At 44.0% G+C, this 23961-nt stretch overlaps 1 protein-coding gene across 1 annotated transcript in view; it reads left to right on the top strand.

The window, feature by feature from the left end:
* The first annotated feature begins 1065 nt into the window (after window positions 1-1065).
* rnf19a (ring finger protein 19A, RBR E3 ubiquitin protein ligase) overlaps window positions 1066-23961 on the top strand; it is a 52421-nt gene continuing 29525 nt past the window's right edge. The window contains exon 1 of the mRNA XM_064308617.1: window positions 1066-1286. The gene's annotated coding sequence lies outside the window, so the exon portion shown is untranslated. The remainder of the gene's footprint in view (window positions 1287-23961) is intronic.

The following is a 23961-nucleotide window of genomic DNA, read 5'->3' as shown; positions in this document are numbered from 1 at the left end:
ATGCACTATGAATTTATAAACACTGAGAATCAAATCTCACATTGCCCTTTTTTGTTTGCCTGAACTGTTTTCACTGATAATTTCCAGTATGTGCTCCTTGTGGTATCCTGATTTAATGCCAGTGCTTTCCTGTCAATAATTTCAACATTGCTGGATCATAGTAAAGATACAAAGTCAAAGACAGTTTGGGAGATAAAGCCACCTCTATTCACTACTTTCCTGGGTCTGTCTGGAAGTAGTTGGACAGTTGAGTGGGAATCATGTTCCGATAAAAATTTGCTTCACTTGTCAGCAGGACAAAATGCAGTGCACGTATGATATAAAATTTAAATGGCCTAAAGGACATTGATGAAAATAAAATTCCTTGTTGTTTACTTTACAGCTGAAATTTAGCATTAGTCGTAACACTGTTTCATTCTTTGTGATATGTAGGTCAGTGAAATCCAATAGATTTTTAGTTAATGTTCCTGTGAGAAACTCACAAAGCAATGGTACGATGTAATCTGTCTGTACTTTGCTGTTCTTTTCTGGATGTTGTCCACAGGTGTAGTGCCCACTACAAGAAATAAGTATCTGAATACTTAATGACTGCAAAAACCACGAAAACTATTATGACTTGCACAACTTGAAAATTTAGCAAGTAAATTACGACAAGTTAACCCACACCATGTTTTAATTATCTACAAACAGTTTTGAGTTAATACTGTGATAATGTGTCCGGTTTCAATTTAGAACAATGGTCATCGTACAACAGATACGCAATGTAAGCTGAACAGTAAAAAGCAATGTGTATAATATTCAGCACTTCCCCGTTAGATAATAAGCACAACAAATACATTAATTGTAATATCATTATTTAACAACAATTTGTTAAATAACGTAAGGATTAAACAAAAGTACATTTAACAGTGATCACCACGGCACAACGCCCAGACCACCCACTGTGCGTCCGTGCGAAGTTCCCAATTGTCCGTGCTGTTGTCTTGCTTACAATTTCTCGCGAGAGAAATCTCAGAATGTTTTTCTTTGAGCGGTGTCAGTGGTCTCGCGAGATTATTTGAACCCGTCTGTACAAAACGAGTGAAGGGGGAGCACGGACAGTCCGAACGAACTGCGGATCTGAGCCGAGAGGGAACGCGGATTTAAAGGACGGGTGGGACCGAAGTGGCTCAAGTTGAAACTGAAAAGAGAAGCACTTGGCAACAATCTCAGAGGATTTTGAGACCTTCTAGGACGCCTTATTTCACATGGATTTTTCAGATCGTCTACTCTAGATGACTTAAACGGTACGTTTTAAAGCTGCGTTCCTGTCTTAAACCAACTAGCTGCTACGACCATCATTCTATCGTTATGGGGTGTTCTGCCCCTTCGGTGCCTGCTGTACTCCCTCTTCCCGGAGCTCACTAGCCATCCAGCTATGCAGTGTTTAACTATCTATTACGTTTATCTTACTTGCTAGTACAACGCAAATGGCTTCTGATCTGTAGATTAAGACTAGTCTAACGTTAGGTAAGGTTAACTGTCTAACGGTAGCTTGTTAATTGGGTAACTCAAATACCGGGCCTGTAGCTATCTGGTGAACAGTTCGCTGTCTAGATTAACGTTACTAATTTCCTCAATTGATGGGTCAACGGTTAGTTTGCAGAAACTAAATTTAACCTGCTTGTTAATGAGCCCAGAGCCAACCTGCTAGCCAAGCTAGTTGGCTACAGTGATCTGGTGCAAATAAGCCCTGGTCGGCTAAATAAGGTGAAAGTGTGATGGGTGCAATAGTTTACTGGTTGCATTTGGCTGTAACTTATGATGTTGCCAACACCGAATATCCCGCGTTAGCTGAAAAGCTAGCTAGTTTGCTAACGTCGTTATTTTACAAATTCTAATAGCTAAGCTAGACCATCAATTGGATAACAGCTCGTATAGTCAGCTCAGCTAGCTACACGTTATCTTTACATAATTTGGGTCCTGATTTTCTTTTTCGCTAATGTTGTTAGCGTTATTTATCGTTAACAACGGTATCTAGCGAGTTAACCTGGCTTTGGTAACGGAGAAGTGTTGTATTTCATGTCCTTCGGTACCAGACGTTATTTCGCCTTAGCTAACACTGTTGGCTTGATGGGGATCACTGTGTTAGCTAGAAGTTAAATATAAACAGATGTTGACTATTACTAGCCACCACTGAAGTACAGATTGCTAGCACTAGCTGGGTAGCAGGCGATTTTGGCTGGTTGGCTAACCAGCGTATTTTGTTTCTTAGCTGCCAGGCTAGATAATGCTAGTTCGCTGAGCTTCGATGGTGTCTGGACTTAATTTTGAAAGAAAAAGCCTACGAAGTGGCTAACGTTAGCAAATGCATATTATTGTTACATTCCCAACCCATTAGAAACTCTCCTAACTTCGCTATTATTAGTCATAATGAACACGACGGTAGTTCGTTAAAAAGCACGAGTTCTCCTAACGTTAGCTTGGGCGGGTTGATTTTCAGACGCTATAGCTGGCTTTCTTGCTCTTAAATGATAATCTGGGTTCGTTGCGCAAAATGTTCTGACGGGGTGAGTTGTGTGAGGGGTATATGTGTGTGTGTGTCTCTATATATACTGTATATGTGTTGTGTGTGTGTGTGTGTGTGTGTATGTATGTATATATGTGTGTGTATATATATATATATATATATATATATATATATATATATATATATAATAATATAATATAAATATACACACACCAATTAATCACACATATAAATAATCACACACACACACACACACATTATAACGACGAGTTATGACAGATGGGTTTACGTCCATATTCCTGACACGTACCACCGCAGGCAACTAGCTAATAGCTGTCTACATTCACCACATGTTGCGTGGCATGATCAGCACATTTGGAACACTTTCACTTCTAAGCATGTCGAGTGTAAGCATTCAAATTGTAGGTTATAAAATCGCTTGGTGGACTTTAGATAATAATGCTACGTGCTATGTTCAATCGGTGACCGATTCATATCACGCTTATTATTTAGCCACTTTGTCCATTACTGTTAGAAAAGACAGTAAAACCTATACCTGGATTTAGCTAGCCACTACTATCAGGCGTTTCGGGGTAACGTTATATCTAAAACGCGTTTAGAAAAATATTGGAGTGGTTCTAAACGATATCATAGAGAACATTATATTGTGTTTCATAATTACAAGGTGACTCCACCTTTAATTGCTCATTTAAAAGGTGACTCCAAATAAAGGCAGAGTTGCTTCTAACGTTTTATTTGGTAAAGGCATTCTAGTAAGAATAGCTTCTGATCCATTCATTGGTGAATGAACCCTGAAAATAATTGTCTATTTCAATTTTGGTTCTAAATAGAAATAGATTGCATTCCTGTTTTTGCTATTTAGGTTTGAAAACAGGTGTGTAGTTGTAAGAAATTCAGTAAGTAGATTCAGAAAACATCAAAAAGTTTAATTTTAGCCAAACTGAGATTAGGAGATTAAACCTTTTCTATTTTCTTTTTATAGTATTTACGTGAATGTCTTTGGCTTTTTGTGAGGAAAAAGCCCTATGAATCAACCCGGCAGTGAGGTAGCGAGAGCTCAGAGTATCCAGGAACTGAAAGCCAGAATTCTTGGCTTACCCTGTAGGGATTGTCCTATGTCACTTCTCCTTCATCAGATGCCGATGAATCACAAACCTTTGTTTTCATCCAAAAATTGGTTCTAAGAATAGCCTGAACAGTGCTGTGTTTGGCCTCTGTGTGCCCACGCAGGTGTGTGAGCTTTCCGTTTTGTCGAAATGGGCATTAAATTGGTATTTTGCAGCAAAACATCAGTTGTGAAGTAAAATCAATTCCGTAATTGTGCACTATCTCAGCTGGTATGAATGGAAATGAGCACAGTCAGTGGATGACTTCACTGCATGCACCATTTACTGCATGCAGTGTTATGCAAGTAGTTTTCCAAAGGCTGCTGACTGCGCAAGGACCTGAATGGCTGGCACTTGAAAACATTCTTTTAGTCCACTTTTCTGAGCATTTAACAGGAGTTTGGGATGTGAAAAACAGCTGTTTAGTAAATTACTTGTAGTGAATATTTGGATGCTCAACCCTCCATTACATCGAAACAGCAGTAATGCTTATCAGAAATGATATTTTATGACACACTGAATCTGAATATAGCTGCCTTTACATAAGCTATGATAAATTCTGTCCGAGATGGGTCTGACTGTTATTAGACATTCAAATTTCAGATGAACTCATTGTTTATTGCAGTGGATTTTGAATATTCTAATATTGGTGTATCCTGTCCTGCTCCTGCTGTTAGTCCCCCCCTGTTCACACAGCGAGCAGTTCGGTCGATGGGTCACTCAAGTGCACTTTGATGTGGGAGGGGCAAGAGCTTCACGTAGTGTCTTCTTGTACAGCTACAAATCTTTGAAGAGAAATAACGACATTTACACAGTGTATGAAATGCATATATAGCCTATTGTTAAATTTCTGTATTTGTCATGATACTGATAATTAGCCTATGTGTTGCTATCTCGCTATTTGGCAATCTCACTAGTTAGCTAGTTTTATATCTGTCTCTCTCGCTAGCTAGAAATCTCTATCTGTCACTAGCTAGCAATCTCTTTATATCTTTCTCACTAGCTAGTTACATATAGAGAAGTCAGTCACATTGACACCAAAACATGTTGGGTTTTATACACTGCTTGAGAGCTGTCTATAGTTTGCTACCAATATCTCTCTCACTAGCTAGCTATGTTTGATAGCATTTGAGATTTCACTCCCAGGCCCTATGCATCCTTCTTTCCTTTTGTTTTCTGAATAATGCCATTTTGCAGAGTGAGTATGTGTAGTTGGTTGAACTGATAACTGAATTTATTGAAACTGTGCTGTGTTGCAATTGCTTGGATCGCAAAGTTACAAGTGAGAGGATTGCTACAATCAGTTTTATTTTATTGAGCTCTTGTCCAGAAACTGTGGAAAAATTGTTAAATGATGCGAGTACACACTTAAATCTACCAAGACTTGTATTTCTGTGTAATGTTTTAACCACAATTGCATGCTTGTCCAAATCCATTTGCTCTACTGTGACCATAACGTGAATGCAGTCTCAGCTTGGCACCAAAACACTAGACTGACATCGAACCAAAGCTTTTAATTGCAGGCTGTAGCGCTGGAAACGTAAGCAAGGATATGATAATGACAATCAGGAATGTTCAGGGCCCTTTTTTGTTTTGGGTGCTGTGAGTTTGAATTCAGTCTGCAATTCTACCTTGTAGCTTGTCCCTTATGGCTCTTCAGCTAGTGTTAACTTAAGCCATGATTTGGATGCCCTCCCCCCCACCCTGCACCAGACACGGAAATTCCTGTTGATGTCTGTTAGTTCTTGTACTTTAGCAGAAAATGACACCAGGAGTGGTGTCATTTTTCTTTATCTTCCACTAATGCCCTCACATTCTGAGGAACAACTTTATAAATGATTCAGAAGTCATGGTTGCAGAATAACTCTTTGAAATGACGCATACTATTATTTGGTTTCTGTACTCAAATTTAGTTTTATGGCTGATCTCATATTGGAAAGAACCATGCAGTGACCTATTTAATAGACAGTGTAGGAAGTTCATTAGCAGTGACCCCATGGGTACTTACTTAATGTTTAGTTACACTTTAACTCGTCGCCATTAGTGCCGTACTTTTCATTCTTTGGTTGCCGCTGAGTCACATGCTTTGTTACTGAGCGTGTTGGCCTAACGGTTGATTACCTATTGCGACTCTTCAGAGCGAAATTTTTTCCATGTTTCGCTGTGAATGTTCCTTTATTTATTTTTGTAGACTGAAACGTTGAGCTGGATGTATGTAGCCCAATTCATTTTCTATGGTTCAAAACATACCTCTACTTATGACCATAGATGGGGTACTGTTTAATCTCTAGGCCTGCCAACAAGACCGGCCAGTTGGCTGAAGTGAGTTTAAAATTTCAGCACATGGTATGATATGACCTCTAAAGGTAATTTTAAATCAATCAAACATGGCTGAATTGGGTAGTGTATCCAATATTTGTGTTTCACTGTGTTTAGTGATGCACATATGAAGTTTGGAAGTCTTCTTATAGTTGTGTGCTTGTTGAGAAGGGCCTCATTAAGGTTATGTGTGTTTCATGATGCAGTGTACAAGTTGCTTAAGTCCTGGCTTCTGAAGTGGCAAACATTCCCCAATTATGTTGCCACTCTCAAATGGCAAATTCAAACAGCTTGCTGGGGAACAGGGCTTCAGTCTTTCTCCAACCATCACTTTTTATTCAGATATTTTTCACTTTGATCATGCAAGCTAAAGTAGTTCTTAAGTAGTAGGAGTATGCCCCCATAAGAAAGGTTTAGGTCATCTAACCACTAGTCCAATTAGGTGACCAACTAACATGCATCGACTTGCCCGTTCCTCTTTGGAATTTGTTTGTACTGGTATTCCATTTGTGTACTGCAAAGTCTTATGAAAGCTTCAGGAAATGTAAATTTGTGAATTCTTTGCTGATGTGTTATTTTAATGCTGTTTGCATTCACAAATGGCCCATACATATTTTTAAATGATTTTTGCAACAGCAACAAAAAAGATATTTAGAAAAGCCTGTGCCAAGATTGGTTTGCTTCCTCCCTTGGCTAAATAGTAGGTTTTCAGTGGGTGGGGTTAGCTGGGTACAATGTCTAAAATGCTTAGACCAGAGAAATGCTTTCTACTTGTAATATGTTGGTGCTGTTGCCACTTGTGCTGGCTAGCTAAGTTGGAAATGCCTAAGCATGCCTTCTCTGGATGCAGAAAAAAGTTTGCTTTTTTCTCCAAAAAATGAAGATAATCACAAGAAATGGGTTCCATTTCTGCTGCAATATTGCAATAACCCCCAACAACATTCATTTTCATCAAATGAAGTTGATGAAAGTGCAAGTGATTTGATACAAACATGAATGATTTGAATAAAACAGGCTTGATTTGATAAACACAAACCCTCTTTTTTACTGTTCACCTCTATTGCTCTGCCTGTTTACTGTTTAATGTGCACACTGCCTGACCATCTCTCATTTTGCTTAAGTATTATGTTTCCTGTCAATCAAAATACCACGCCCACTGAATTTGATTGGATTCTGCTCCCGATTGCTAACCTTCAGAGGGAAAATCTTCTGCTACGACCTCTACTGCCACTTCCCAAACTATCTGGTTGTCCAGGATTCTTTTTAATACCAGTGGCTTGTGCACTTTTGAAGGACGGCTTCAGCCAATCAGTGTGATTACAGTATCACATTGTGACTAGAATGGCTGAGCGCAAAGTTCTTGCATTAACAAAGTTTTTGTTGGACAAAGTTCACAAAGTTCCCTGTTTTGACTTGCTGCCTCAAGAATTGCAGAAATTACTTTGATTGACCACTTGAAGGCTGTGGGAGAAGGGCACTCAGGAGCAGGAAACCTTGATCAAATTCGGTGGGTGTGTCCTTTTGACTGTCAGGAGGCCTAATGTGCATGCTCAAATATATAAAAATATATATGGTAAGGAAGTGCGCCAACAATGAACTGACAGGGCAGTGGTGGTGGATGATTGAAAAAAGAGCATTTTCATTTATCAAACCCCTTTTCAGCAAATCGTCAAGTTTCTCATCAAATTGTTTAGGTTCTTATCAAATATGTTTGTTATGTGATTATTTGGAATTGTCATCTCATTTAAAAAAAATAATTTAACAGCAAATGTTTCAAATAACTTGTACTTTTATCAGCTCTTTTTGTGGAGGAATTTTTATTAATTCCACTGTTCATGAAGGTCGATGCCTTTGACTGCGGTGTGTGGCGGGTGGGCACATCTGTCAAAAGTATTGGTGGGGATCTGTACGAAATATGTAGGCTACATGCTGTACCACTGAACGGTCACTCGATTTTCTCTTTTGGCCACTGCCACCTCTGCTATGTACGGGGGAAAAATGCCACTTTTATAATAATGATACTGATGATAATAATAATGATGCATAAATATGGATTAGGCTCCCTAATTACACTGAAGAAATCTCACAGAACTCAAATGTCAAAGATTGATCAATTGGTTATTTAAAAAAAAAAAAAAAAAAAAAAAAAAACACTGAATGTAAAATTTGGTGAAGGAGGGTGACTGTCAAATAGTGCCATGTAGGCCTATGTGATGACTACATCTTTGGCTCTCGCCAGGATGTTCAGTTTTATAGATGTTGTCAAAGCAGAAAATGCTGTGCTCCTCTCTCTGTGAGGTGTCCACTAATCCCATTGCAATGCTCAGCGGTCAGATTAAGAATGGCTCTTTATATAGTGCTGTGAGAAGCCACAGGTTTAGCTACCGTTAAGCGGCTCTAAGTCTGGGTATCGGTTGGACCAGAGAGTCCGGATGAGTCATTGGAAACATCAGGGTCATCTGTGCACAGTAGTGAGGCCCTAATCCTCAGTGTGGAATCCCTCATGATATACACTTCCCCCCTCAATGGCCAATGAGTCCATGTGATTTATTGGCGGGAATCTAGAGCCTGGCAGGGGCACTAGGGGGTGCTTTGAACGAACCAGGTTGCCCAGTTCCCAGTAGGAGGGCAGGGTGGCATGTTCAGTTTGCACATCTCCCCCCCCCCCCCTCACCCCCCTCACCACCACCTTCCTCTTTCCCAGAGTGGGAAACCTTTGCCATGCTTGGAGAATAACTGGGCTTTCCTGTAGTTCTGTGCGATGAGAGACTGATTCCCAGAGCGGAACTCCACCCCAGTCAGGAGGATCCAACCACTGAGCAAATTAACTGAGCAGTGCGGTGGTGTCTCTCAGTGGGGAAAAGACCAGCCCTGTTACGTCTGAGGGCAGTGGAATTTGAAGTGAACTGAATTGTTTAAGTGTTTAGCTTACATTTACAAAAAAAAATCTATTGGAAATACTTGATCTTATATTTGACTTTCTAGTGAATCGGAAGAGGATGTGTGTAAAAATGGATCTATTAATGTACAGAATGGTTCGTTGCAGGGAAGTTTTACGTGGGCAGGCATTTCAAGAAGTGGTACTCAACCTCACATTTGCAGGCAGGTGGCAGGCCTCTGAAATGTTATTGTTGGAAAAGGTTTGGGGAGTTTCTTCATACTTTTGTCTACTTCAGATTTGTATGTTGCTGTTTGGGTTTCAAGAATTTTTTTCCAGTTGCTAAATCCCCCATGTTGATCTGTTGAATTACATTTGGGTTGATTTGCTACTTGACTTGCAGACATCTACCCAGCTAGATTGTAAATCTGTCATTACTCATGGACCTACCAGGTACTAGGCCTTCATCCAAAATCAGGCATCACTCGTTTCTGGTGTAGCCACAGGAGTGGGGAAAGTTCAGTTGCCATAAACTACTTGCCAATGAACTCTGATTTAGAGCTTTGTCTGCACGCTTGCAGCAGAGAAACCATGTCTCAGTTGAGTCATCTTGATTTGCTTAATGGTCATAAGAGGTACTGAGGCTTTTAGAAGGAAAAATTAGGTCTCTTAGTCTGCGAATAAATGTGAACCCTTTTCAAGTAGCCTAAGTTGTTGTTGTTTAGCCTCTATAAATGTTTAGCAGCAAGCTTTGGTTTTTCTTGGCTGCCAAACCAAATGGCTGTTCAGGTTGTTTTGAGTTTCTAATCATTTTCGGAGTAATCCTGCGCTCATGGTGGGAATGGCAGGGTGTGTCCTATTGGAAGGAGGTTTGAGAGTACAGACGGGGAGGGAACTCCGCGGGCTCCTTCCCAAAGGGGATGTAGGGCGGGGGTGAGTTGGGGGGGCCCACAGAGGGGGGCCCACAGAGCTGCGTCTCTGCCCTCAGCCTTCGCGGCTCCACTCGTGTGTTTGCGCCGTCTCCGTTGTGAGCGTAGGCCCTCTCCCCACCCAGGTGACATGGCGTGTGTGCTTTTCAGGACCCTTATGTGAACCCCCACCCCCCCTCCAATGGAAACACAGCTGCAGGGTGGGATTCCAGGCCCATCACGGTGCTGTTGAGTAAATAAGGCCCAACCCAGCCCCCTCATCCCTCTCCATGAGCTGCTCGGGAGCAGCTGGTTTGTTTTTCCTTGGTTTGGGTGGGGGGGTGGAGGAGGGGTCAACAACTTTGTAAATGTACAACTGGCCAAAGTTTGTAGAGGAGGGAAGGGCGCTTTTTAAATGCCGTGATTCAGTTGGAAGCCAATTTGATTTCTCCGGCCTAGCAAACACAGCTCTGATACGGTGTAATGTCAGGTTGGCGGACCTCTGTGTGCAGGCGAGTCCTACGGTTTATGTCAGAGAGGAGGAGAGCGTTGGAAACCACATTCACTTGTACGCAGTGTTCTTTTTAGGCTGTACAGAATGCCATAGGGAGCGCTTTGGCACCCTATGATTGGGCTTCTGGCACATCAGCTTTTTAAGAAGATGTTTGTCAGTGTTACTTGGATTTTGTGCTGTATAGCTGAAGGAACCCCTTCGCAAAACCATGTATTTTTAACATATAGGCCTAGTTTTTCTGTTTTAAAGGAATTTCAGTATGTCTGATACTTCAGGTAAACCAGAACTGCTCAGCATTGTTATGGACATGGACATTTATGCTTTGGCTACTTTGCACTGGACTTGTTGGATAAGAGGTAGAATTGACAAATCTTATCAAATATAATTGGCTAATGTCTGAAGGTGATGGTCATTGGCCACAGTGGCTAGGGATGAAGAGACAAAATCAATTCCGTTTCATGTTGAAATTTATTTTATTTTTTTGTGGTGATTTTTATATCATTACTGTCTGCATTTTATGCTGCGAACAAGGTTGTGATCACAGATTCCTGACACAATGTTGCATGTGAGCTAATGCACTATCCATGCCAAAAAGGCACTTGCAGAACTAACGTCTAGCTGCCTGCTGTTGGAGCAAGCCCCTGAGTGGTGAAGCCTGCGGCTGGGTGGAAATGCCCCTGGCTGGGTGGAAATTACATTTGCTCATGCAACGCAAGTTACTACTTTTCTGTTGTGAGGTGTTCTCCTTTCCATTTCCTCTGTGAAACCCCTTTGTGACGGTGTCTTTGTATAGAGCACTATGCAAATGAAATTGATTTGAATTGGGGAACACTCCCACTCGAACTGTCTTGGAAAGTTGCAAGATTGATCAGAAGGTATGCCAATATTCATGTGATTTAAAAAAATAAAAATAAATTTGTGTTTCAGCAAATGTTGAAAATGCAACTAAATTATGCAACTTGAAAGGTATAATTTGTGTTTCCCTTAATGTTAGGTAATTGTTTGTTAGTGAGGTAAGTTACATGAAAAAAAACAACTGATTTGGCCTGAAGTTCTGATGAAATGTGCATCCAATGTCATTATGAGAAATAGGTTTGCTAAGGTGGCTAATATATGTTGGATATTACAAGAGCAGGCACTGTTGAATTTTATTCTTAAATTTTGCTTCAAAATGTTGTATCTGCATTCATCGACTGCATTGTAAATGATGCACTAATACTGATGAAACTCCATCAGATATGACTGACAAATCTTTTTTTATTTCTTTCTTTGGCTTCCTCTTTTGTTAAGTTAGCCTACATCACATCTGTTGCAATCATTGATTTACTGCCACTAGATTGCCCAAGAGGTACAGAAATGGTAATATATTTGGGGCCAGAATTGTAATGTTTGAAGTGTCATGGCCATCTCAGCAATGCTTACAGAATCGTAATACTTAAAGAATCGCAATACATATCTTATCGGCATGTACAGTAAGTATTGTAATAATATTGTACCGGCATGTCCCTGCCATTTTCTTTCCCTAGCACTGGCCGAGTGCATCTCCACTGGGGAAAAAGACATTCATTCAGAAAGCAAAGACTGAGAAATTAAGAATCTCTCGTTTGTTTGGTTTAAAATATCTTTTTTTTTTTTTTGCATGGAAAACGGCTGGTGCTGTTTATAAACACAACAGCCCAATACACTGTGGGATTGCTGGCTCTGGCCCCAAAGTCTCCCTTTTTGAAGGGCTATTGATTATTCACGGTATCCAGGGGCGTAGTTCTGCAACTTAATGTGTTTGCATTCTACTGAATGCCTCTGTTTCCAGTCATTAACCTATTTTACACGTCCAGCTTTACCCTTGAATGTTACCAAACTTTACTGTTTAGGGGTCGTGTGAATGATTGGCAGAATTGGCGTTGCGGCAGAGCTGCTCTGTTAATTTCCAGCTCCAGATATATTTGCTTTGGCGGATTTCAACATCACTGAGGACCAGGGCATAACATTAACAGAACAGGCACACAAAACTCTCGTTTTACCAAGCCATCCACCCGGCTATGTTTCTGTCTTCTGTAAATAATAAAAATGTAAATGGAACAACTAAATGATACCAAACACACTTTCAATGTCATATAGCCTAGTTTTTACAAAAGTTCTGTTGATGTATACGCACATTAAAATGTAGTACGATGTTGGCTGTTTTGATTCACTAAACTATTAGGCTATTATAAGTGCAGATTACTTCCTTTTCTTGGAAGATAATCCAGCGGTAGCATGTTTTGGAGAAAACACCGCATAGAGACGATGAATAATGTCCTCTGACGTGGTGACACTGAGCCACATATCAAACCTAATTTTAAAGGCGCTTTTTTGGTTTTTAGACACTATTTTGCATTCGGCATACACGTTCCTGTGTGTGTGTCATATATTAATACTTATTGTCGCATCAGTGCATTTAAATTGCTTAGTCATTGTGGCCTGGCTGAAATTGGCAGGAAAGCAGTGCTTTTCCCAGCATGTTTGTTTTATCTTTTTGTACAGTATAAACCATTTTGAATTAAAGGGACATATTCCCGGGCCCAGAAAAGGTCAGTGAGTTGAACGGACTCGGCGGAGGGCAGTCGGCCTCTGCTGCAGTCTGTTTGTCCTTCCATTGTCAGGCTCTAAACGGCAGATCCTTTTGAGCAAGGCCTGATTTATTTTGGGGGCTCTCCTGCCGGGCTGAGCGGAGGTGTCCCGAGTCGTTCCTGTGACGGGGAGCCTCGTTTTCCCGTTTGGCTGATGAAGAGGGCGACCTCACCATGCTCGTCGTTTTCCTTTAACGGTCGGTCTTTGCTATACCCTCAGTGTTTTTTTCAAGCCCCAAGTGAGGTGCATTAAGCTATGCTGACTGCTTTAGGGAATGTGTGCTCCAAGTGTAGAATGAATGCATTTGTTTTTTTCCGTGCGCGTGTCACACCTGTCAATCTCCGTCTTCACGCCGCGGACCTCACGGCGTGGCGCTACCAGCTCTCCGCGGCGCAAGCGCAGGGGTCGCGTCGCCGGCGGCTGAGAAACGCGGAACGCAGCTCGGCGCACAGAGTCGGGTTTGAGGCCGCGCCGCCTGGTCGGTCGTCTCGGTGCGAGCCCTGGACGAGCTTGTTGTGGAAGAGCTCGTTGTCTGCAGGGGGCCGTAAATCTGAGGCGCACTCTAAACGCGGTTTGTGTTCCTCTGCCCCGGACCACCTTGAGCGCGGCTCTGGCTCAACACAATTAGCACTCCGCTGGGTTGAGAACAGACAGACGCAGACACGCCTCCCAATGACAGGATTTAAGACTTGTTGTTACATCAGGACAACGATACTCATTCCGCTCGTGGTTTACTGGCTTTGTAGGGCTAGCTGCTGTGTGCTTTGTCCTCAGGAGGAGGACATTGTTATACAGCATGGGTTCTGTGCTCCTGCAAAAATCATTTTCTGTTTATGTGGTAGGCTAAGTGAGGCACATCATGGTACTGTTTTATGTTGATAGAAATACTAAGTAATCAGGCTTGTATGATTAACAATTTGCTAATAATACATACTGATACTAATACATTTGCCAGTTTTTCAGTTCCGGTTTCTTTAAATATATTGAGGTGTGTCTGCGTCTGTCTGTTCTCAACGCAGCAGAGTAATTGTGTTCAACGTGGTCTCGGCCAAGGAACACACACCGTGTTGAGTACGCCTTATAGTTAGCTTGAATAACGAACACTGATGCACTTCTTCACAATCCAGAAACATTGCGGCACATAATTGAAGGCCAGCTTATGTTAACGCTGATTTATGCTATTAATTTGTAGCAATGCGTTTATGTTACACATTGATACTGTGACTGGGTACTGCAGAATCTTTCAGCAGGATAATTATGCCGTCACAAGCCCGTGCTATAAGGGAGCAATCATGGGCAAGGAAAAATGCAATGAGGGAAAATATTAAGCAGCTTTACTGCAGGTATTCTTGAATAGACTTCAAATCCATCACTGTCAGTTGAACTATCATAACAAATAACCAAGGCCTTTCAAAGCAGGCAACCCCGGTTAGTATGTTAGCTGATCTGGGGTAGCTTTTCACAAGAATTTCAACGGCGATTTGCCTGAAAAGGCATTTCATGCCAGGTTGTTGTACTGGTAATAAAATCATATTGCCTACCCTGACAGTGTTAACTTTGCTGCTTATTACCTTTTACCAACCAAGATGTATGAAAATCATTTATTAAATGTGACGGGTGGAATAATGATTATTATTTCAGTCACGATTGCTGGTAGAAACTGGGAAGAAATAAAGGAGGAAACATTTAAAGCTAATGGAACCTCTTAAAAAACCAAAAGTATGGAAAAGGTTATACTTCTTTTCCTGCACGTTTCATCAGTAAAACTGTACCTGACTATACCCTCTGCTCACAGTAAAGCAGTAAGGGGTAGTGTCTGCGTGCGCAGCTGGAGCGGGCCATAGTCGGCAGTAAGGCAGCTGCAGTCAGACGAGCGTGCTGCGCAGTGCTACAAGGCCGGTTCTCATCACGTCTGCCGCACAGTGCCCACACTGAACGGCAGGCGGGCCGAGGGGAAATGTAGTTCTGTACCGTGACCGAGCGCAGAGGTCCGTCTGTAACGGCCCCAATGTTGCCTTTGAAACTGAGCGTTCCTTCCAGCTCAAACTTCCCACACTGTTTTCATACTGCTGCAGCCTCCTGGGCCAAATTCTCCTCACGTGCGAGTGAAAAATCATTGTGGCATTCGTTCCAAGTTAGTTTCCTCTGTGTTATTCAGTATATATTCATAAATTTGAAAACCACATGTTTATCGTTCTGGAGAAATTGATCGGAAGGTTTGTTTTTTTTCCCAAAATCCACTTCGCTGAATTTCCTTTGAATTTAGGCTTGTTTGTTGGTTTAATAGACCTTTGCCTTTCATTACTTTTATGAAACGACCGTCTCGTTTTCCTCTTGGCGAAACTCCAAATGTCTTTTCCTGATAAACAAGTCTGTGTTCAACAGTCCTTTTTAACAAGTCCTGTGGCCAATGTGCAGATGGTTCCCAGCTCCTATTTAGGGTTCTCCCTGTACCAGGAGGCCTGCAGATTGTGCCGTGTCCCTCCCTGGGCTACAAGTGCTAAGAGGAATAATGTATCAGTGTTGGCAAGGTTAAAATGGTCTCCTGTCAGGGCAGTAGAAAAATCTGTTACTGCAGCAAATCGGGAACAAGGAAGAAGTTAAAGGATGCCTATTCTCTGAGAATTTCTTTTGTATTTTATCAGTTATCTTTTATGAGTTATCTTTCACAATCTGAAAAGCATTTCGTATTTTAGTTTGACATCAAAGTTAAACTAAAAACAAATTTGAAGTGAAGTGGGATCTTCTGGACCTGGTTTATTGCGTTTAGTACATGCCGATGAGAACTTTGCCTTGGTTTTGTTGTCTCTTGGAGAAACCCAAGGTGCTTTTGTAGTGCTTCTGAAGTGGTGGTAAAAGAAGCAGGGAAGTCCTGTTATCCTGCGCTTGGGCCTTGGAGCCCGAGGCGTGTATCTAGTCAAAACATGTCCACCACTGAAGCCGAGCCTCGGCAATGCGGTAGGACCAGTTTCCCTCTTCGCACAAAGCTGCAATCTGCCTGACCTGAGGAGAAAGAGCTTCCCTCAAAGGCGTGCTCACAGGTCCTCTCAAGGTGATGTCCTGGGGGGGGCGGGTTCACTGTTTTTCAGGCGCTCCGCTTCTGGGTTTGTCTCTTGGTAGCCGAAATGTTTGACGTGTTAAGGGAGCACGTGCATGCTCTGCTTGTCTGTGGACGCTAATGTAACGCAGGTGCTTAATACATCCACTGATGCCAGTGTTGCGTGGGCGTGCTGGTAAGATCGACAGCGTTAACCCTCAGAACTGAGTCCTGTTAAAGAGGCTTTGTGAAAGCTTGTTTTTGCGTTGTTGTAATGTTCTGAGTTCTAGCCCAATGGTTGCCACCACGTTGCCACAAGCTCGCGCGTGACCGATCACCAATCATAGTGCCGCCTGTCAGTAAGATTTATTCATGTTATTCATGTTCTTTTTTTCTTCCATACCCAAATCTTGCCAAAAATCATTTAAATTCAATGGTGCAGCATGTAAGTTTGTTTTAGAGCACTTTTGTTTTTATGTGGTTAAATTACCTTGATTACATCCTGATAGGGCAGATGCCAATAAATTAAAAGCTTGAGGAAAAAAATCAGGTCTGTCTGACTGCCCCAGACTCTGAAATCAGCCACTACAATTTTCCCCACGCCTGAATCTTAACAACCAATCAGGACAGCTCTCTGCCAGAAGGCTTCACAAACTGCCAGCCAATCCCGTTGCCCGTTCACGGCTCTGCCAGAGCAGGCCGGCAGTGCTACACCGATAAGAGCAGTGCAGACACCTCAGAGATAGTGCTAAAGCTGGACGTCCAGACGACGCAAGCTGTTACTACCTTGTCTTTGCTGTCATTATCTGTATGTCTTAATATCAAATGTAAACATAAGATGACATCTTGTGAGTGACATCGGATGAAACCCGATACGTTAGCTTGTAGCCGCAAAGGTCGCTGATGTGATGCGGCTGTCGACTTGTTGGCTAGCCTCCAAATGACATGAAGCTCCAGTGGTACAGGGTCGTCTTGCATTTTAAAGCTTCATAACCTTATTTTACACTGTTTGACATTGAGACACACTGATCATGAAAGCCAAGACATAAAAGTAGTCGCTACTAGTGACTGGTGACAAATGGCAGTAGTCTAAGTAGCCTAACCAAACTCCAGTGCTAGTTTGTCATCTGAAGTTTAAAACCTATAAATATTTTACGCTGACTTTGACATTGGAACATCATGAAAGCAAAGTCTGTTTTTGAGTGAAATCAGATGAAACCCATTGGCAAGCTCACAAAAGCAGCAGATGTGATTATGTGACTGACAATAAGCTGGCTAGCTTCCAAACAGTGCGGAACTACGGTGCTGTCATTTTGAGTTTAAGAAGTGTCAACTATATTTTTACATATCTTTTTTGGCATTAAGACGCACAGATTATGAAAGCAAAGATTGTTTTACTAAAAGAAGATTAAACCCTAAAAGCCAACAATTAACATTTGACATAAACATTGGTTTTTATTAGAAAATTGGCCCTTGCGAATTCCGACTGATTATGATGGAACGTGTCACCATGTTCTCTTTCTCCAGTACTCCGGTGTCAGGCAGTGCATTTGGAGGGAGTGGTATGTTTTTTTTTCAAAATCCACCTCTCTTTGCTTGTTTCTCCAAACTTACATACCGCTCCTTTAATCCAAATGTTTATTTTTGAAGCACCAAATAAATTGTCCTGTGAAACCTAATTATAATATATAAAAATATCATTTGTGGGAATTTTTTTTATTTATTTCAATAACCACCCTTGGTGCCTTTTATTGTCTGTGGTTCATGAAAGATTGTTTTCCCCCGGTAAACGTAATGGAAAAGTGAATTTTATAAGAGGGATTTTTTTTGGTGTTGTCATGGGAAATTACTTTTTCTTTCACGAGCAGAATTGCCTGCGAGCGCTCGCTGTGACGGAGCGCGTTAGCCGCAGCGGCTGAGCCCTGCGTCCGCTGAGCCGTCGGGCGCTGTGCGAATGAGGGCGCCCGGCTGCGGTCTGAGGAGTGAGACACCCGCGACCTCGCTCTGACGCACTGCGAGGTCAGCCGCCGCCGACGCCGCGCAGGTTTTCCCCAAACTCTGTTCAGCGAAAGTAGCTTGGTAACGCGAGCGCTTGGATGGTAGGCAGGAACCAGCAGTATGATTGTGACTGACGGTGGGAAATGGCGAATGGCAGTAGTGGGTTCTGAAAAGAGGCGGGGGAAACGGGGAGAGACGCGCTCGCTTGCACGCACGCACATAATCACAGGGACGTAACATACTGCGTAATTTTTTTTTCTCATCCCGCCTTGCTAACCAACTTCTGGGTAAGTTTTGGGCACGAGTAGCTCTGGGGCGAGGCCGGGCTTGTCGGCGGTGGCGTAGGGACGGGCGTGGCAGCTGCCTCTACGGCGCGCGTCTCGTGAGAACCGGGGCGGCGGCGCGAGCCGAAGCGGTGCCCCCGGCTTCCTGTGACGGGCGCGCCGCGTGCTCCGCAAGGGCCACTTGTTCACCCGCGCTGGACTGATCAAAGCATGGTTCTGAAACCAACCCCTCCCCAAACTTCCGCCCGCCTTTTCAACGCTGGGTGTGGCGTCGGGCGTTCATTAATTTGCCGAAAACCGCACGAAACGGGAGGTGGAACGCAGTTTGTTTCTCTGGCATCCTGTTTAATATCAAAGCTGCGTAAAGAACAAGGCAGCATCCTGGAACCTTGAAGGTAGCTTTGGTCTGGGCTGAAGGCTTTGCCTTTTGGAATACAGGTAGGCCTGCAGTTTGGAATGGTAGCATTTCCCATTTAACCACAATATTACCACCTTACACAACATCAGTTCAGTTTGGCATATTTTAAATGTTGCTGGTGCTGTTGGGCCTGTCTTTGATTTGTAATTGTAATCATAAGTGGAGTTTATGCAGTCTTGTAAATGAGCTGATGTGATGCAGTCTTGTAAATAGCCCTTTTGATTGCTGATTGCTTCTGTAAAATTAAATGATTAATGGGAAAGTGAACCTTATCAGAATAGTAATAATTTAAGCAGCGAAACTTTCTCTGGTTGTCCTGGGGATGCTTATAGGCTCTGGCTGACCTCATTTGCCACCACACTCTGAGGATGGGCCGGCCCAGCTCCACTCCCTGACCGAGCCCACTCGAGCAGAACTAACCAACCGCAGCGGATCTGCTCTCCCGTCTCGCGCTTAGCGCCCGACGCCACAGGGCAGCACTCCGAACGAGCGGGGCTGCTCGGCCCCGGAAAGAGCCCGCCATCGGTGACTACGTCCCCCCCACGGGCTGCCTCTAATGTACAGTACAGTGGAGCGACCCAGTTTGCGTGCAGAGCAAACCAAACTGCAGTGGGAGGACGCGTCCGCTCCAGGCACCCTATCCAGGATCAGCCTATCCGGCCCTGACTCAGGCTTCTCCCATTCGTTATGAACGGTGGCTACTGATCCGGGATCAGGGCCTGGGAGAGAGGATCTGTCTGGCCCTCTCCCACAGAGCATGAGCTCATCAGATATCATTAGCAGAGTCATAACTCAGACCTGCTATCAGCCCAGCGAGAGTGAGAGACTGTCTCTGCATCCATCAAAACATCCAATTTTGGGCTAACTTGCCTTGGAAGCAAAGAAACGCTGAGTGTGCCTTAAGATTCCTGAGTTTTGAAAGCCTTTCCTTGGAAAAGACCTACTCTGATCTCATGACACGAGTTAACACCAGACGAGAAAACATCTAAGGTGACGACTGTATAGGTGTTCTAAGGCCATCCTAAAAATGTTTTTGAATCTGCCTTTCTGCCTTGTGTCTGTGTGATGTGTGAAACCTTTTAAAGGCTTGCTCTTGCAACGGTCCAACAGGACAAAATGTGGCTATTGATTATTTCTCCATGACAGTTTAATGGCGAGACTCGCTTCTCCTTCCATTCCCCTCTGTGGGAAACTGAATCTCTGAGCACCACCTGGCACAGACTTAACCTAGCCGTAGGCTACATATTTCACTCCTGTTTATGTACTGTAGCTACGGGTTTGTTTCTTTTTAGTTCTGTCTGTTATCTTTATCAAACTATGTATGCATATAGCTGTATCAAAATGTATCTATATAACACTCATGTAGCTATTTGTAGCTATATGTAGTGATTTGATCCCACATTGGTTGCAGGCTGTGCATCATGATATCTTGTTTACTGACCGCGTTTATGAAGACGTTATTTTTAAAGGAACACTTATTAATGCATGCACCCTCAAAAAGGGTGCGCTATTGGATTTGGCAGCATAGAAATGACGCCAATAATTTAACATGCCGCGGTATGCTGTATTACTGGATATTTGCCCAGCCCTAACCCACGGTTTGAACGCGGTCCCAGCGGCTGACCGTGCGGGGTGCGAGCCGTCTCTGTGAGCCTGTCACAGGACTCCGAGATCACGCCAGGGCTTGGCAGTCTCTCCGGAGGGCAGGCGGCGGGGAGGGTGTCGGACAGGCGGCCCCAGAGGCAGCCGTCCACACTGGAGGATTTATGGGAGCTGTGAGCCCTCGCTCCTGCTGTCTCTGAGACGCTATCCAGCAGCAGGGGAGTGCTGCCGCTGGCTGACTCTGCGGGAACGGAGAGGTTTAATATGCGCACACGCTTACGTACTCTTACACACACAGCCGCGCACACACACACACACACACACATGTACACACAGCCGCGCACACACACACACACACACACACACACACATACCTGCACATGTGTACACACACACACACACACACACGTGTACGCACACATACACACACACATGCATACGTGTACACACACACACACACACCTGCACGTGTACACACACACACACACACATACACGTGTACACACACATACACACATACATGCATACGTGTACACATACACACACATAACTGCACATGTGTACACACACACACACACACACACGTGTACACACACACCCCCACACCCCCACACCGCTGAGCAGGGATGCCTGTGCACTGACAGCATTTCCTCCCCTGTGGCGCAGAGCAGTGGAGGCACCGAGCCCTCTGCTGGGGGCTGTGGGGCAGCCCGTGACCGGAGACTAGCAGGCACCGAGCGCTTCTTTTGGGCCGTTTCGGTTCAGTCTTCTGCCGTTAAGCGGTCTCTTCCCCGGGCTCCCCGGGACAAGGTGCGGCTGCTGACATTTTTTGGCTGAGGGTCGGGACGCTCTGTGAGTCTCTTTGGGGCGGTTTTTGGGGAAAGGGCCCCTCTCGCTCAGATCGCACGCGCTGTGTGGGCTGCGGTCTCCCCGCAGGCGGTGCCTCCTCTCCAGATTTTGCGGCGGCGGTGGCTTTTGTGCAGTTTGTACACCGTGTCTTCGGCTCAAGCACGTTAACCGCCGAGGTTTATAATTATTTTCTCCTTTCGGCCGGTGCCAGGGACACTGGCATGGGAAGCGTGAGAACCGGTCTGTGCCGGAGCCTCCATGCTGATTTGATTTCTCCTCGCGAATTGATGTCAGTATGACACTGTTTGCAGCTGAACAGGGACACAGTCCTCAAACTGTTTTCCTCCGCGCAGTTTGAAATCAGTCGCTGAGTAGTTTTATCGAATGTCACGAGCTCTGTTGTTTTTCAGATCGTTTAAAATTGAATCTGTTTATAACGAAAAGCACCGTTTCCCCGGTCTGTGTGCCAAGTCTTTAAAGCGAGTGCACTGTTGCTAGGCTTATCCAGTAGCAGTGCTCTTGAATAGAGATGACAGGGCTGTACAGTGCTCCCAATTTAGGAGCATTTGCTCCTCAAAATTGATGCGTGCTTGCTGGAAAAATAATGTAGGAGCGCATCTGCTAATTGGGATGCATTAGTGTTGCTCCTAAGTTTTTAAACTCAGGAGCGCGTGTGCACTAGAGCCCAGGATGACGTTTGGAGATGTAGGGGAACCTCATACTGTAGTACTGGGGAGAAGGTTAGTTCCCCCAGAAGGCCCTTGGTCAGGTGACCTGTAGGGATTTTGGTCTGAGCGCAGTACATTCTGGAACCTTCCGTGGCACTGTCACTTGCCAGGACCATCTGCCCCTTGCTGTGGCTGGAGAAGGCAATAGAGTGGCAGTCTTTTCCTGAGTGGAAGGGTGTAGGAGCCCTCTGGACTCTGGGGGTCCAGCCAGGTTCCCCCCTCCCATTTTATTTACTTTTGTGCTGAGGTGTAGAGGCACCCAGGCTTGGACCCCAGAGTTCTGCTTCTAAAACATTTACCCCCCCCGTGACCTGATCCCGATAACCTGGATCGTTAGGTTCTCCAGCCTGTTGCAGTGGCCTCTGATTCCGTCCTCGGCATCTGCTCTTTCTAAATGGATGGTAAATGGACTGCATTTATATAGCGCTTTTATCCTAAGCGCTTTACAATTGATGCCTCTCATTCATCCATTCACACACACAGTCATTAGCAACACCGAGCATAGGGTTAGGCTTGCCATGACAAGAGGTACTAATCAGCTTCGTTGAGGGAGCTTTAATTTTTAGGAAGGTCATGTGCAGGTAATGGGCATGGTCATTCTTGCATGGTGACTTCTGACTTTGGCTGCATTTGCTCATAGTTTTCAGGAGGTGTTAAATGTTAATTGCTTAACAGCACCAGTTTGCTACTTAGCATTTGCAGAGGCTTACAGCCAGGCGATTGGCTTGCTCTCAGACAGCTTCTGGTGCAGGCCGTCTGTGTGGTGAAGACTTGACATTTGGTGCTGGCTGAATATTGACACGGTTACAAGCCGATACTCTACATCCCCAAAAGTATGTGCACACCCGGACATTATACCCATATGTGCTTGTTGAACATCTCATTACAAAACCATGGGCGTTAATGTGGAGTTAGTCCCCCCTTTTGCCGCTGTAACAGACTCCACTCTTCTCGGAAGGCTTTCCGCTGGATTTTAGAACATGGCTGTGAGGATTTTCTTCCATTCTGCCACAAGAGCATCAGTGTGGTTGAGCACTGATGTTGGGCGTAAGGCCTGGCTCGCAGAAGGAATTCTAATTCATGTCAAAGGTGTTTGACGTGGTTGAGGTCAGGGCTCTGTGCCGGCCAGTCTAGTTCTTCCACACCAAATTTGGCAAATTGTTTCTTTATGGACCATGCTTTGTGCATTTGGGCATTGTCATGTGGAAACGGGAAATGATTTTCCCCAAACCGTTCCCACAAAGCTGGAAGCACACAATTATCTAGAATGTATTGTATTGTATTGCATTTATTTCCTTTCACTGGAATTAAGGGGCGTAGCCCAAACCATGAAAAACAGCTCCAGACCATTATTCTTCCTCCACAAAACTTTTCTTTTGGCTCTGTGCATTCAGGTAGGTAGTGTTCTCTTGACATTTGCCAAAGCCACATTCATTTGTCAGTCTGCCAGATAGTGAAGCGTGATTCATCACTCCAGTGAACGGGTTTCCCCTGCTCCAGAGCCCAACGGCGGTGTGCTTCACACCACTCCAGCCGTAGGTGGCATTGCACATGGTGATCTTAGGCTTGTGTGCGGCTGCTCGGCCATGAAAAACCCATTTCACGAAACTCTTGACAAACGGTTCTTGTGGTTCCAGAGTGTGGAACTTTGTAGCGAGTGCTGTAACCAAGGGCAGACTATTATTATGCACTACGTACCTCAGTACTCGACAGTCCCCTTCTGTGAGCTTGTGTGGCCTACCGCTGAGCTGTTGTTGCTTCTAGTCTCCACTTGACAATAACCGGCACTTACAGTTGACCGGGTAGCTTTAGCAGGGCAGAAATTTGACGAACTGACAGTCAGGATGTTGGCATCCTATGATAGTGCCACGTTGAAGGTCACAGCTCTTCAGTACAACCGATTCTACTGCCAATGTTTGTCTATGGAGATTACATGGCTGTATGCTTGATTTTATGCACCTGTTAGCAGCGTGTGTGCACGCCTTTTGGCCATGTAGTATAGTTTGAAATGGGGAATTATTTCTTGAGTGTGTTTAATGACTTTTTTCCCCACTATGAACGCATTCTCCAAGCATCTGCAACTTTTTTTGCAGGTAGGCTTTTATTTGTCTGGCTTGGTATAATGTTTCCCATAAATGTTTACAATGTTTCTTATTGTGTGAGAGTTAGCCGAGGCTGAT

Source organism: Anguilla rostrata, chromosome 1, assembly GCF_018555375.3.
Source record: "Anguilla rostrata isolate EN2019 chromosome 1, ASM1855537v3, whole genome shotgun sequence".
Taxonomy (NCBI): domain Eukaryota; kingdom Metazoa; phylum Chordata; class Actinopteri; order Anguilliformes; family Anguillidae; genus Anguilla; species Anguilla rostrata.
Note: the sequence above shows the minus strand (reverse complement) of the source record. Positions and strands in the feature narration are given on the sequence as shown.